Consider the following 15,758-nt stretch of genomic DNA (forward strand, 5'->3'; position numbering starts at 1 on the left):
CGGCTGTGGACGGCACGAAGGACGCCGAGAGGAAGACACAACAGCGTAGGTTTCGCCAGGCGCACCAGGAACAGCGTCGAGCACGAGCCCCACTACAGTAGCACTGGCGATTCGGCTGCGGAGCTCTACACGACGCACTTCTTCTTCCTTACATCTTCCCCCCTCGCTGAAGACGGAGCCGCACAGGAGGCCTAAGGCGTCGGGAGGACGAAGGGCTCGTGATACGGCTTGAGCCGATCGACGTGGACAGTTTCGCGGCCTCGGCGACGCAGGTCCGTACGGGGCGTCAGAGGTTCGATGACGTACTTCACCGGAGAAGTTTGCTGCAGAACCCGGTAGGGTCCATGGTATCGGGATACAAACTTGGAGGAGACACCTGATGTCGAACTAGGAGGCACCCACAACCAAACGAGAGCGTCAGGCGAAAACTGGGTGTGGGGGCTCCCGTCGTCATAACGAAATTTCTGTAGCGCTTGTTCTTGCGTTGTAAGGGAGCGAGCTAGTTGCCGACATTCTTCTGCATACCGGGCGGCTTCTGAAACCGGTGTACCCTCTGATAAGTCGGGACGGTAAGGAAGAATGGTGTCAATGGGAAATGACGGTTCTCGGCCATACAGAAGAAAGAAGGGAGAAAAGCCCGTCGTTGCCTGGGGTGCCGTATTGTAGACGTACGTGACATAGGGAAGGATGATGTCCCAGTTGGTGTGGTTGGAGGCGACATACATCGAAAGCATGTCGCCAAGAGTTCGGTTAAAGCGTTCTGTCAATCCATTTGTTTGCGGGTGATATGCGGTGGTACAGCGATGAATAATGCGGCACTCAGTGAGAAGTTCTTGAAGGACATCGGCGAGAAAGACGCGGCCGCGGTCGCTCAGTAGTTCGCGGGGAGCGCCGTGACGTAGAACGAAGCGTTGAAGCAGGAAGAAGGCAACGTCACGAGCAGTCGCGGCTCGTAGAGCGGCCGTTTCGGCATACCTCGTGAGGTGGTCTATAGCTACAATGACCCAGCGATTGCCAGCATCTGTGTATGGAAGAGGCCCGTATAGGTCTATTCCAACCCAGTCAAATGGTCGTGACGGGCACGGCAAAGGTTGCATTGGCCCAGAAGAGTGGCAAGGATCAGGCTTGCGGCGTTGACATTCTGTGCAAGAGCGAATGTACTTTTGCACAAATGTGTTTATACCGCGCCAATAAAACCTATGACGTAGTCTGGTGTAGGTCTTGAAGAGACCAGCGTGTGCACACTGAGGGTCGGCGTGGAAAGCGGCGCATACATCGGTGTGGAGCTGCCGGGGTATTACAAGCAGCGATTTGTGGCCGTCGGAACTGTAGTTACGGCGATAGACGATGCCGTCGCGGATGGCGAAGTGCGAAGCTTGCCGGCGTAATGCTCGGGATGGTGGGCGTTCAGGTGAATCAGAGATGTAATCTATCAAAGATAAAATCCAGCAGTCCCTGCGCTGCTCCAAAGCCATGTCGACAGAAGCGAATGGGGGAAGTGGGTCGTCTAGGAAGGAGGCACTGACAATGTCGGTGGGGACAGGCGAGAGCGAAGGAGCATCGGCATCGGCGTGCTTCTTGCCTGAGCGGTAGACAACCTGGATGTCGTACTCTTGGAGCCTCAGCGCCCACTGGGCTAGGCGGCCGCAGGGATCCTTGAGGGACGACAACCAGCAAAGTGCGTGGTGATCGGTGACAATATCGAAGGACCGGCCGTACAGGTATGGACGAAATTTTGTAATGGCCCAGATGATCGCTAGACATTCTTTCTCCGTTACTGAATAATTTGCTTCGGCTTTCGTAAGAGTGCGGCTCGCGTATGCAACGACATATTCTTGGTAGCCGGGCTTTCGCTGGGCCAGCACAGCGCCAAGACCAACGCCGCTAGCATCCGTATGGATTTCCAAGGGAGCAGTTCGATCAAAATGGCGCAGTATCGGTGGTGTTGTAAGCAGGCGAAGTAGCGTCGCGAAGATCTCGTCGCAAGCCGGACACAACGCGGGAAGATTGGTATCTCCCTTAAGTAGCTCTGTCAGCGGTGCCATAATCGAAGTGAAATTTCGAATGAAGCGGCGGAAGTACGAGCAGAGGCCAATGAAACTACGCAAGTCTTTTAGAGACGTTGACCTTGGGAATTCGTTAACAGCACGGAGCTTTGCGGCATCGGGGAGAACGCCGTCCTTCGACATGACATGTCCGAGAATTGTCAGCTTCCGTGCCCCAAAGTGACATTTTTTTCAGTTTGAGTTGGAGACCAGCGTCACTGAGACAGCGTAAAACCTGCTCCAAGCGATCAAGGTGAGTAGGAAAATCTGGTGCAAACACTACTACATCGTCCAAATAACACAAGCACGTGTTCCATTTGAGGCCTCGAAGAGTAGTATCCATCATCCGCTCAAAAGTCGTGGGCGCGTTGCAAAGGCCGAATGGCATCACACGAAATTCGTATAAGCCGTCTGGTGTGATGAAAGCTGTTTTAGGCTTATCGTCTGCAGCCATAGGCACCTGCCAATAACCAGAGCGTACATCGAGGGAGGAAAAGAACTCTGCACCTTGTAAGCAGTCTAAGGCGTCATTAATCCGTGGCAATGGATAAACATCCTTTCGGGTTATTTTGTTTAGGCGACGGTAGTCCACGCAGAAGCGGATCGAGCCATCCTTCTTTTTAACTAAAACAACTGGCGATGCCCATGTACTGTCGGATGGTTCAATGACGCCATGGTTGAGCATTTCACCTACTTGCTCATCAATGACGCGTCGTTCTGTCGAAGATACGCGGTATGGTCGCTGCCGTAGCGGTGAGTGAGCACCGGTGTCAATCCGGTGGCATAAAGTCGTCGTTCGACCAAGAGAAGTGCTATGGCTGTCAAAAGCAGGGCGAAATTTGTCGAGGAGACGGATGAGGTCATTGCGCTGCTTGGGGTTTAAGGCGTGGTCGATGACATGACTGAAAACGTCTTCAGGCGATGTGGCAGGTACGGGACAACCGGAGAGGGTGTTGACCTCGGACGATTCATTAGCAAGTTCCAACGCGGTAATGGTGTCGTAAGGCTCCCCAGTGCCGAGAGATTCACCGCGAAGGAACGTAATCGGGAATGGGAAGTGGTTGTAGACAGGAAGGTGAGTCGCACCTGCTTGAAGGCCAAGCAGCGCGGTTGGGAGTGGTGATATATGGCGACGAACGAAAGCAGTGGAAGCTGTGAAGAGTACGGTAGAGTCGGAGGCAATGGAACAGGATACAGGTGCCAGAACGGATGCGTGCGGAGGTATCTGGATGTCATCAGTGAGGGATAACTTGGTGCAGGAAAGCAAACGTCGTCAGATATAGCATTGCCAAGTGAAGAGAAGGCGACTTCTGCACGGGAGCAATCAATAAGGTCATCATCCGACCCTACCAATAAGGTAGGGTCGGACTAAGGGACGAACTGGACTACGGTGGGTTGGAGATAAGGGAGAGCTGGCGAGCAACTTCTTCCCGGACGAAAGCCTCGATCTGCGAGAGGAGGTTGGAATCGTGAAGAGGAGAGGTCAAGCCGGACAACGATTCCGGATGGGGAACAGGACGGCGGGTGAGGATGCGTTGACGGCGGAGCTCGTCATAGCTTTGGCAGAGTTCAATAACTTGGCCAACAGTCGAGGCGCTCTTTGAAATCAGCGTCTGAAACGCATCCTCGTCGATGCCCTTTAGGATATGCTTGATTTTATTGCCCTCAGTCATGAATGCATCGACGCGTTTGCAGAGAGCGATGACATCTTCGATGTAGCTCATAAAGGTCTCACCAGGCTGCTGAGAGCGCGACTGCAGACGCTGTTCGGCACGAAGCTTTCGAACAGCAGGGCGGCCGAAGACCTCGGTGAACTTTGTCTTGAACACAGTCCAGCTTGGGACTTCGCTTTCGTGGTTGCGAAACCACAAGTGGGCAATTCCGGTAAGGTAAAAAGGGATGCTGGTCAATTTCGTGGTGTCATCCCATTTGTTGTTAAGACTGACACGTTCGTATGTTGATAGCCAGTCATCAATGTCGTGGTCATCAGCACCGCTAAATATGGGAGGGTCCCGCTGACGGAGTGTGCCGGGGCATGTATACGGAGGACGGGGGAGCAGGTGGTGGTACGCTCGTGGCGCTTGCGGAGGTCATGATGGCAGGGAGGATGCGGCTGCGCAATTCCAGGATTACAGGAGACCCAGCAAACCTCCACCAATTATGACAAGGATGTCTAGCACGGCTGTGGACGGCACGAAGGACGCCGACAGGAAGACACAACAGCGTAGGTTTCGCCAGGCGCACCAGGAACAGCATCGAGCACGAGCCCCACTACATTAGCGCTGGCGATTCGGCTGCGGAGCTCTACACGACGCACTTCTTCTTCCTTACAGTACACTTTTCTTTTAAATGACAGTGGTAAGCTCCCATCAGTGCCTCCTCTATACTTCAGTGCCCGGCAGACAATAGCCCGCCGCCGCCGCCGCGAGTACAGCATTCCGCCGCCAGGCGCCGCCACCTAAACAGGGCGCTCCTCCCTCATCCACGGCGGGGCTCGACTGGCAAGTGCGGCCGTCAACGCGCGTTTCTTCGCGTTGGCCGCACCACCCGCATTTCTGTAATGTATAATTTCGAAGCTCAGAGGTACACACACATATATGTGGTTTGTTCCTTGCAGTACGAATTGCGAAGTGAAAACGGTAACTAATGCTGTTGTTATGCCGCGCCGCCCAGCAGTGTGCGTGTTCGCTTTCGGTTTAAAGTAAAAGCCAGCAGACGCGTTTTGTTGGGCTGCCCGCGCAGCAATGTATAATAACATGGTGCGAACGAGAAATGACAGCAGCATTTATTATATGGGCTGTTGCCTCAAAGCTTGAGGCACTTCCTTGAAAGGGGCGTTTTGGCGAAGTACCTATAGGCATCATGCTTATTCGTCACGGAGAATGCATAGTTCGATAGAAGAGGTCGCAGGAAACGCACAGAAATTAGTTCCATGAGTTTCAGCCTGTGCGGCTCGTCACTGTCCTTGCATTTCAACAGGTTGGAGCCACAGAGAGCAGGAACTGCACGTTCTACAAGATTAGTGAGGGGTTTCTCAAGGGCATGATTTTCCTTCAGTGCCTGTTCAGCAAACGTCCGTAGGGTGTCAAGGACAAATGGGAGCTGGTACGAAGGATAAAGCAATCCACCTCGATCTTGGCTGCGAGTGAATGTCAGGAGTGGCTGATTTGTTACTGGCTTTGTGCAAAGAGCTACACAGTTCTCGCAGTTCATTTGCTCCATTAAACACGAGCAATGTAGCCTCCAATGTACACTGTCGCGGAAATCTCAAGGGAGGGCAGGTGCAGAGGCAGGAGCGTAGTGTTCAGTCGTTCTAGAACAGTCATTGCAGTCTTTGCAATTTCTGACCGTGGCTGCACTTGTTCTGCCGGTGTCTTTCGAAGCAATGCAGTGGATATTCCTGGAGTCTCGCTGTGAGCAACGTTGGAAAGTTCATTTGAGGCAGCAATTCCTGTTTTAAGCACTTTCTCAAGTCCCGAAAGGGCTGCACGGGCATCCAAGGTATCATTGCAACCCGAAGACATACGCTGTGTCCCAAAGAGGGATTCTATGGGATCACTGTTAAATTTGCGCGTAAGCACGAATGAAAACTTCTCAATACTGAGCACGTACTTAATGCATGCTACAGTTGAATACGTAGTGATAGGAAATGCTTCATATGTTTCCTAGGTCAAAAACTCCTTCGGATGGCTACATCTCTTTTTCAAATCCTCCAAGTAAATCGGCATAGTAGCTTCAAGCCACTCGAGCCGGTCATCATCAACATCATCATAATGCCGGGCATCTGCAAAGTTCTGACGAAGGTGCTGCGTTGTGTTGCTTGTATCATGAAGAACAAACCAACGGTAAATGCACTTCATGAATGTAATACTAGGGCCTGTGCTTGCAAATGATACGCTGCAAGTGTGACCCGCTTGTTCTTTCAGGTGCTCCAAGGCAGCAGTTACAGCAGGAGACAGCACCTGCACGGCTCTTCCGACATTCATCTTTTCAATATTGTTTGGGTAGACATGCTTGCGACTGAGGTAGCGCACTGGTCTTACTGTCAAGTCTTTTTGAAGCTCGTAGACAGCTTTGAGATGCGAAGATGATATTTCTCCTTTTGGCCCGATGTCATGGGCCAAGAACTGGGAGCGCACATTTTTCAGAACATGGCACGGATCAAAGCTTAGGAAAAGGGGTCGCTCAGGGTCACAGGGATGTTCAATCCGATAAATGAGACAGCCATATCCCAGGAGCTTAAACGCATGCACATTTACTTTATGGTTGTCCGTAACGATCCTTGTGATGCGAAACGCACAAGTTTCCACTTTCTTCATGATGAAGAGAACCAGCTCATGGAGTTGAGCGCCAGTCAGCCCTTTGGTAAAAAAGTTGCCTACTGGGATTCTGTAGGACGTGGACAATCCGCTCATCACGAAACACAGGAGCGAGTTTGCTAACACAATATCCTTGTGTTCTGCCGAGCCAAGGTCTGCGTGGCCAACAAAACAATCTTGCTGCTTGTGGTACTGGAGTTTCTCTTTCACTCGCATCTCATCAACGATGAGAGAGCACACCCTGGACTGGGGTGCCTACAAATTCTGGCATTCTGTTTTTAGCCGTGCCTCAACAAGTTTTGTGAAGCCCGTCTCTCCATTCTGAATACCGACATATGCAGATAGAGTGTTTCTGCTAGGCAGTTTCAGAAGTTCCTTGCCCCGCATATGCTCATAGGCCCTTGTTGATAAGTGCCTGAGCACAACACAGTGGCGAGTTGTCTCCTCAGACCAAGCTGGTCTTTTCTTCCGGAAGTTTCTGATCTGGTCGAGCAGAAAGAACGCAGCAGGTTGCTTCTCCGAGGCTGCCTTTCTTATGTAACAAATATCATCCGTAAGGATGTCCTCTTTCAGGCGATTCAGCTCCAGGTTATATCTGTCAACTCTCTGTCGAAGTTGCTGGATTTGTATCTTGAGGTCTCTTTCTTTCCGCTTCCATTTTGTCCTTTTCGCAATCAGCAAGCTTGGTGGCGCCCTGCTATTCACTTGGACGCTTCGATCACGCTTCGCCTTGTCTCCGCAATACCGGGCGTCGCACTGGCCCACCGGTTCATGCGCGCAAAATGACACCTCCATGGAAGCGTCTTCTTCCTCCTCAGCCATTGGTTTGTCAGAGATTAACGATGGCAGCAAGATTGATGGGGACGCGACAGCTTGAGAAGCATCTGTCTGTCGCACAACGGTAACACGTGCTCGCTTGATTAGACTTGATAGACCTCTCTCCCGTACAGCTTTTGGCTGCAGATGACGGGGGTAATCGTCTAACACGGACGGCACAGTACCCTTCTTGAGCCTTCGTCTCTTGCCTTCGATAAAATCTTCTTGCTTAAAGTGCTGGCTACAAACCTTTGTGTAGCACGATGAGTCGTTGGGGGTCCATCCGTCACGCCGGACTGCAACAAGCCATTTCTGCCTCAACTGCAAGTCCGACGGCACCTCGTGAAACGATATCCCGGCGATTTTCTTCTCGTCAGATTTGCACAGAGGCACACAACAGTATGCCATTTCAGATGAAATGCGTTCATACAGAAAAAAGCGCACAGTGAGGACGCACTCGAACAGAACCAGTGCCTCCTCTGACAACGTATGAGAACAAAAAAATGCGAGTGGATCGCGCCAGCGGCGGGAGCTACCCTGTTTGCGTGGCGCTCCCGCGCGGCCGCCGAGAGCAGTAGAGAGGAGGAAGTACGACGGCGCTGGGAGAGCGTATTGCCGGTCACTAAAGCACAGAGGAGGCACTGCTCCCATTCATGATTTGGCCATGCCTGCCGTATGTACTCCAACCCAATTTTATTTTCCTGTAAATTTCTTTCTTATGATCAGGGTCCCCTGTGACAGTCACAACCAAGTACCAATGAAGTGAATGCAGTCTTTACTTTCTTCACCGTCTCCTGATTATTGCGGTGACGACCCATTTCACCCGGTCAAGGTAATATCAGCACATATCGGTTTGCGCCTGGTTTTCGCACTGGTCTTTCAATATCGTTGCTCACGCTAAAGTTTTTGTATGCATAACAATCGTGATAGCAGTCGTAAAACTGCGTAAGGATGGATTATCTGTACTTTATTTATTTATTTATTTATTTATTTATTTATTTATTTATTTATTTATTTATTTATTTATTCATTCATTCATTCATTCATTCATTTATTTATTTATTTATTTCAATACTCAGAATGCCACGTAGTGCGTTGCAGAGAGAAGTGGGATTCTACACAATACGTGGAAATCATGGTTTTGAAGGACGATGGAACAGCTGGTCGCTGTCTTTGTAATGAAGGAATAAGCGTGCAGGTTTGAACATGAACTTGGGACGTGGAATACAGATGTAGGCATCTGTATCACGATCAGAGGACTTGCTGCACGTGATGGTTAATTGGCCGGCCGCACTGGTGAATTTTAGCACGCTTGTCTTTACGGCTGTTACATTCGTGCCAAACAAAGCCACGCATGTTTCTCGGAATAAATAAACGTTTCGGCGACTTGTTAAACTGCTGCCCATTTACATGCGGTCGAATGCATGCTATTATGATGTTAATAATATCAGGCTTGGGTCTCAGCTTCCTGTCATGATCGGTCGAAACATTTAAGCACTATTGCTCGTTCGCAAGTGGCCATATTATTTAGTATTAGTAATGGGGAACGTTTGCCTTTGTAGACTGCTAAAGTTGTGTCACGCGCCCGCCCTCAATGATTTATGGTATCGCTAAAGCTTCGTCTGCCGTTTGAGTTTTCTTTGCCTAACCGAGATTGCGAGGGAAATCGTAAAACAACGTAAAGTTGGAATAAGTAAACTTTTGTTGGCATTTCTCTCAAGATCGAAGCACTTGCAGCACGTGATGGTTAGTCGGACGCGCTGCTCAATTACCACACGTTTCTTTCAGGCCGGTATATTGCTGGTGCCAAACAATGCCGTACACGTGCGTTTCTGGGAATAACGCCACGTTTGGGCGACTTCTTGCGAAACTGATGCTGACTTACAAGTCGGGTGAAAACTAGTATGATGGTGAGGTCAAGTTGACTTCTCAGCTTTCTGTAACGCTCGAAACGTTTGAGCTACCTATTAGACCGTTACTCGTTCGCACGTTGTCGTATATTTAGTAATGGAGAACGTTTGTCTCTGTTGACTGATAAATTTCTGTCACGCGTCCTCGGTGATTAACCACGTTGCTTAAGCTATACGTCTGCCGTTTGCGTTTTCTTTGCGTAACCGTGATTGCAAGAGCAATCGTAAAACTGCGTAAGGCTTGAATAGCGGAACTTTCGTAGCCATTTGTATCTCAGTGGCAGCACCTCTCACACAGGGCGGTTGGCTAATCGCGCTGCTTCAGTTTTCTTTCCTCTCGCACTTTCTAGCATTTGGGCCAGCGTAAGATGAAATGCACATGACACTGTCTCTTTCGAACTGCGAGGCTGTTGCATCCTCATATTGGCAGTATATTTTTTGTGCAGCTATAGTCGACGTTCACCTGCTTTTCTCTTTTTTTGCGATAGCAATTATAGGGACACTCCAGACGAAATTCCGATGATGTGGCGTACGCAGAGTACGTGCGCTGCCGTGGGTTGTGGCTTCGTGAGCATCGTTCCAGCGCATACTTAGTATCGAAGGTAGCTTAAACTTAGCTCTGGATGATCTCGAAACGCCTTGTAGCCGTAGCAGCAAGAAGCGATCGCTTGTCGCTACTGCCTCGCTTCATCACGCCAACGTTCCGACAGCGAGTTCCCCTGCCATCGAGTGAGATGTGTTCATGTTTGCCTTTGCGCACGACTCGAAGGTTGTTGATTTATTAAGTAAGCGAAGGTTTACTTTAATTTACACTGGCGAGAACACGTGCAGCTGCTTAATTTACTTATTATAGCTGTCTGGTAATTTGCGATCGCAATCACTGCTCCGCGTTTCGGGCGAAACTGCAACATTTCTACTGTTGTCAGTTTGTTTGACAAAGCCACGCAGATATAGAGACATTGGGCTAATTTCTTTTATCCTTGCCTATTATTGAAGTTATCACAAGTTTTATGTTGACTGTTAGCTCAGCTAGTTTGTATAAGCTAGTTTGCACGAGCGCAACCCGAGGGCCGCCAACGAGTGAGCTGCAGAAAGAGTCGGCGACGCTCGAGCCAATGCTGATGACGATACCGCGTACGCCGCGTGCACCAACCCCGACACTAGTGAGCCTATAAAACTTCGCTTAAAAGGTAATCTCAAAGAAAATTCCGGCGTCCACGCGGCACTGCCGCAAGCGCAAAAGTCCCCCCCCTCCCCCGCCCCGCTCAGTACCAAATTCTAATGAACTCGCGGACATAAAGTATAGTGTAATAAAACCAGCCGACAAAGGCCGCAGTATTGTAATCTGGCCTATAGAAAAGTACAAAACTGAGGCCTTCAAACAACTGAGCCACCAAGTCTTGTGCAAAGTGCAATAATGCAGCTGCTGTCCAAGGAACAAGTCACCCTGTCTGCATATCGCTTCATGATGCCCAAGGACACCGAAGCAAGCCGCTTTCATCTTCTTCCCAAGATACATGAGATTCCCGTCGACGAAATATTTACAGCAGAAATCCCAGGTCGGCTTATAGTGTCTAATAACAACACACCTACCAAGTCACTATCTAAATTCATAAATAGCCACCTGTCAAACATCCCGACCACCCTCCCGTCTTTTCGACCATGCACGCCACACTTCCTTAGAATAATCGAGTGCACTGACGCCAACCAAATCCTTTCCGACTGCGCCATTCTATTCTCTTTAGATGTTTCTGCCCTTTACACTAACATACCCATCAGTGAAAGAATTGAAGCCGTATCGAAGTCCCTCGCAGTCAATCCTCAAGCGCACGCTCCTGAAGTTTACCTGCCACTCCTAAGATGCTTCTCACGCTCAAGTATTTCGAATTCAATTCTACTCACTCCCTGCAAACTTTCGACACAAGCATGAGAACACCATTTGCTCCCATGTGTGCCAACATTTTCTTGGGACAGCTTGAAGCAATCCTGATGAAATCATACCATTTAAAACCCAACACCTATCTGCGTTACATTGACGACGCCATAGCTGAAGCCGCCAAGGCACGCCAGATAGCCTACCGTCGTCTTTCTGAGTCGTAGGCGAGACAGAATTCTCTTTATGACAACCGTCATCGTGATGTTCAGTTCTCTGCCGGCGACCTCGTCCTCCTTTGGACTCCTTCACGGCGTGTGGGCCTATCGGGAAAACTGCTGCCCCGGTACTCTGGCACTTACCGCGTCATCCAACAGCTGAGTCATGTCACTGATGAAATAGCGCCAGCCGGTACTTCCCTGTCGTCCACGTCATGTGATATCGGCCACGTAGGTCGTCTCAAGCCATGCCTTGTGGCCGACATTCAGAAGGCGCTGGGTCGGCGCTTGCGCCGCGGGGGGTTATGTCATGGTGCCATGAGAGGGACAAAGAAGACGATCCCTAACAAGACGAAAGAGCACTCGCGGGGGGGGGGGGGGTGCGGCGCTTCTACTCTGCAAACAACTGCTCGCGTACTTTGCCCGGCTGTGGCGTTCGCACGCACCGTCTCTTATCTCCACACGGCTCTGACCTTTGTATGCGCTGTGCATTCGCCGTTCAGTTTCCGTTGAAAGAGCACGGGGGGGAGGGGGGTATGGCCGTTTGAGGCCGTGGGGGTATGGGGGGGGGGAGGCAGGGCGACGCTGTTCTACCGCACCAAATGCGTATTTTGCAATAGTAGGGGGTGGCCTAACATTCCACCATACTGGTTGTACCGACCATATTTTCTGCAGAGTAAACACGGCCCTATTTAACCTTATATTTCTGCCTGTTTCAATATTTATAATATGGGAACACGGTAAAGACGCGCTGACCGACCTAATTAGCCATTTCAGCCACTTTTACGCGAGTATTAAGTTTACTACTCACCACTCTCCTAGTCAAATCAACTTCCTCGACACGATGGTCTACATAAAAAAATGTCGCAGTTTCGCCCGAAAGGCGAAGCATCAATAGCGATAGCAAATTAGTTGAGAGCTATTCGGAGTAGGGATAGTCCCAGGCGGCACGTCAGCTCGGACCAACGTTCGATACGTATTGGCACTTCCTGGCCGAGTGATGGCCTAAGGTTAACAGCGTGGTTCCAATATGGGCTGGGCCATTCTAATTCCTGGCCTAATGATGGCCTAAGATTAACAGTGTGGCGCGAATATAGGATGTACCATTCTGATAGAGATCCAACGCTGGCCCGCATTACACATTCAGTAAACAATATTAGCTCGTCCATTCAACAAGGCGGAAAATATTGGACCAACTTTCATATGGACTTGCCAACATGGGTTACTAAGTTGGCTTTCTTTGGGCTATATTTGTCCGTAATAAGCCAATTTACGCCTTATCAATTTTTAATACTTTCTGGTACGACTTGCTAAGGTTAAATAGCATGTTTGAAAGACTAATGCACTGATCACAGGCACACTGCGCAGAAACCAGAAATACGTGTGCAAGCTGTGACCCCTTCAACAGAGCTGATACCACGTTGGTTAATTAATTAGTTCGCTTGACGATACTACTTTCGTTCAGATTTAATAACAGCTTCGCTGATATGCTTATCTGTCACGGGGGACGGGCTGATCGATTTGCTGTGACAGACCGCGGGTTGTTCACAGCAGGGCACGGGTATATACTGGCGCCTGCCGCTTAAGTGTGCTCCACACGTGATAATTAAGCAATGGTTTGTGAATGACCTTATGATATAAATTAATTACGAGGAACGTATGATTGCATTACGGTCAGAGGATTACGTAGTACAGTAATCGCAAGTGGCTCCATGTATGGGGCGGTTGCTGAGTGCTTGAAGCATTACATAAGCACTCAAAATTTGTTTCGCGCCACTTTGGGCAGAAGCAAACAAAACAGTGCGACCTTGCAATGTTCGCTAGAATGCTATGCTTCCAAGTTTTCGCACGACAGCCGATGGAATAGCAAATTTAGTCCTTTTCTTGGCGCCGTCGGCAGAAAAGGCACTCGACTCGATCATTGCTGTCGACGGCATGTCGATGCAATGTCTTTCTTATCAAATCGATCCTTAAAGAGACGTTTAAGCGTGACTGATTCTGTAAACCCAAAAACTGATGAAAAAAGAAATATATATATATATATATATATATATATATATATATTACTACGTAAAATGCGCCACTGGGTGCTTCGTGTAAGTGGTCGTGTGTGTGGGGTGCGGATACCTTATCACCGTTCTCGGCAAGACGCGTGTTCGAATCCTCCTCTTTACATTTTTTTCCTTTAATTTTTTTAAGTTGCTTATTAATGCGTAGTTACCGTTTGTAATTCCATGCGTTTTCACCCCGATTAATCTGTGGTTATTGGGAGAAATGCCGCTGAAGTGCTAGCATTTCTGGGGGACTTCCGAAGAAAACAAAAAAATTATGGGGTTTTACGTGCCAAAACCACGATCTGATTATGAGGCACGCCGTAGTGGGGGACTCCGGAAATTTGGACAACCTGGGGTTCTTTAACGTGCAATGGTGTTTTCGCATTTTGCCCCCATCGAAATGGGCCGCCGTGGCCGGGATTCGATCCCGCGATCCGGGACTTCCGAGACATGCTCACAAAAGTGTGGATGGATGGATGGATAAGGCTGCACCCTTTAAATCGGGCGGCGGCACACGCAACCTAGCCGTGACTAACAAGTTATTTTGTACTTAGCGGAGGGTGAGCTAGCAGTATAGGCCGCCCCCTGTCTTAACAGGCGACTATATAGCAGCTTTGGTGAAGTGAGGTTGACGCTAATGTGCCTGGATTAAAACATTTTAGAAGCTTCTATGGCAACAAATCGTATAACACAAAACATACACATACTCACGTGTCGTCACAGACTTTTGAATTCATCATTAAAAAAATGCCACTGTCATCCATTACACTGTGCACAATATTAACAGCTCATACAAGTCAGCAAATGCTGTGCATAAAAAGACTTCATTCATGGGGTTTGATGTCCCTAAGCAACAGGCGTGTATGTAGCTGTGATAAATGGTGTGGTGGAAGAAAATGGATTCATTTTGACCTCCTGGGAGTCTAACATGCAGCCAAAGTGCATTATACACAAGCATTATTTTGCATTTTGCCAACATTCATTGCATTGTGGCCACTGCTGGTAGGATCGAGTAGTATTTTCAGTGTTATCCATACAGAAAGGCAATGTACACTTCCATGGCAATTATATATCGCAAGCCTTTCTCCTGAATGTTGCACCATCTGACACATATGTAGTCACAACTCTGAACCCTCAAAACGCTTGTCCCTTGTCTACTCTTTCTTTCATGCCATGTCTGCTTTTTTTTTGAGGGGGGGGGGAGGTTCTTAAATCATGTTTCATATGCACCAACTAGGCTTCTAAATGCCCTTTTATGTGAGCTACAGTTTCTTAAAAAGCTTGTTGTTTCTTTGTGTGGTGTTCATCTTTAGCACTGCAAACAGCTTAAAATCTGCAAAACTAATGACAACTGGAAAGTTCGTGTGGTAACCTGATGAAATGGCACACACATTTCAAATAAACTTTAGTTTATAGTCACTGCATTATCTGTTTCTTCTTTTGTGTTTGTCTTCAGTGCTGTTTCATCATGTTAAAAACCACACCAAACCATCAGCTGTTCCTACTTATGTATACATTCTAAACTGTTTACAGTGTAGAAGATATGTGTGAGAATCCTGCTACCAGTTGCTTGAAGGAAGTGCAGTAGGTGTTTGCAATTAACATACACTTCGTGGTAGTGATTGTAACTAGACCTAAGAAATGGAAGCCCAAGTGGCTATTGCATTCACTCTAACCAAATCGTCATTATCTCCCATGCCAATGCACAGAGGAAAATTCTCATGGTTCTGGTGTCTGTTTTCATAACCATGTACTCACCTCAGATAAGGCCCAACTGTAACAGCAATTTTACACTTTACATTATAGGTGTGCTAAAAGGAACTACCAAGTTAGGCTGTATTCGTAAATAATGCACTGCAATAGCAAAACGGCCCCTGTTAACAAAAGAGGCAGCTTGGCAAGTCCGAGAAGAAACAAATATGGAAGACGAGTGGTAGTGCTGCGGTGAAGTTCTATAGCACCAGGCTCACTGTGATGTCTTGAATTTTGACAAGACCTACTCGGCTCTACTTGTTTATCTGGTCAAGAATGACTTGACAAAAAATAACCTTAGGAACTTTTAAGTACTTCCCCTGTCTTAACACATCCTGAATATGAGGGAACACACTGAAATCTTTCATACTACCACATTGATGCACCAATACGACATTAAAAAAACCATTCGGCCTTTATATTCTGCAGTAAAAGTCAACCTAAGTCAGTCTAAGATGACTTAGTTTCGCTCTTTAGTGTCCCTATGCTACGTATACTGAAAGGCAGTGGTTAAGCTGTAGCTTCATTCATAAGGGGCATCATGTCGAAGATGACATGTGCATGACAACTATAAGGACATGACATGACGCATCACAGATACAGTAATTGTGCCATCTCTCATCTTCCATGGCACAGCTTGAGATAATCTAAAATTGAGTGTGGATTAATGTGGTGCTTCCATTGTGCTAATGCACACCAAAAGGCTGCTCCAGTGACAATGTGCATGCTGCATGCATAGATGCAGATTTATATACTGTGTTCACGCTAGCT

General features: G+C 48.5%; 1 pseudogene; it reads right to left on the bottom strand.

Moving 5' to 3' along the window:
* Positions 1-4,850: 4,850 nt before the first annotated feature.
* On the bottom strand, positions 4,851-7,186 carry LOC125941075 (uncharacterized; annotated as a pseudogene).
* Between the last annotated feature and the right edge of the window lie 8,572 nt (positions 7,187-15,758).

This window comes from Dermacentor silvarum, chromosome 10, assembly GCF_013339745.2.
Source record: "Dermacentor silvarum isolate Dsil-2018 chromosome 10, BIME_Dsil_1.4, whole genome shotgun sequence".
NCBI classification, from domain to species: domain Eukaryota; kingdom Metazoa; phylum Arthropoda; class Arachnida; order Ixodida; family Ixodidae; genus Dermacentor; species Dermacentor silvarum.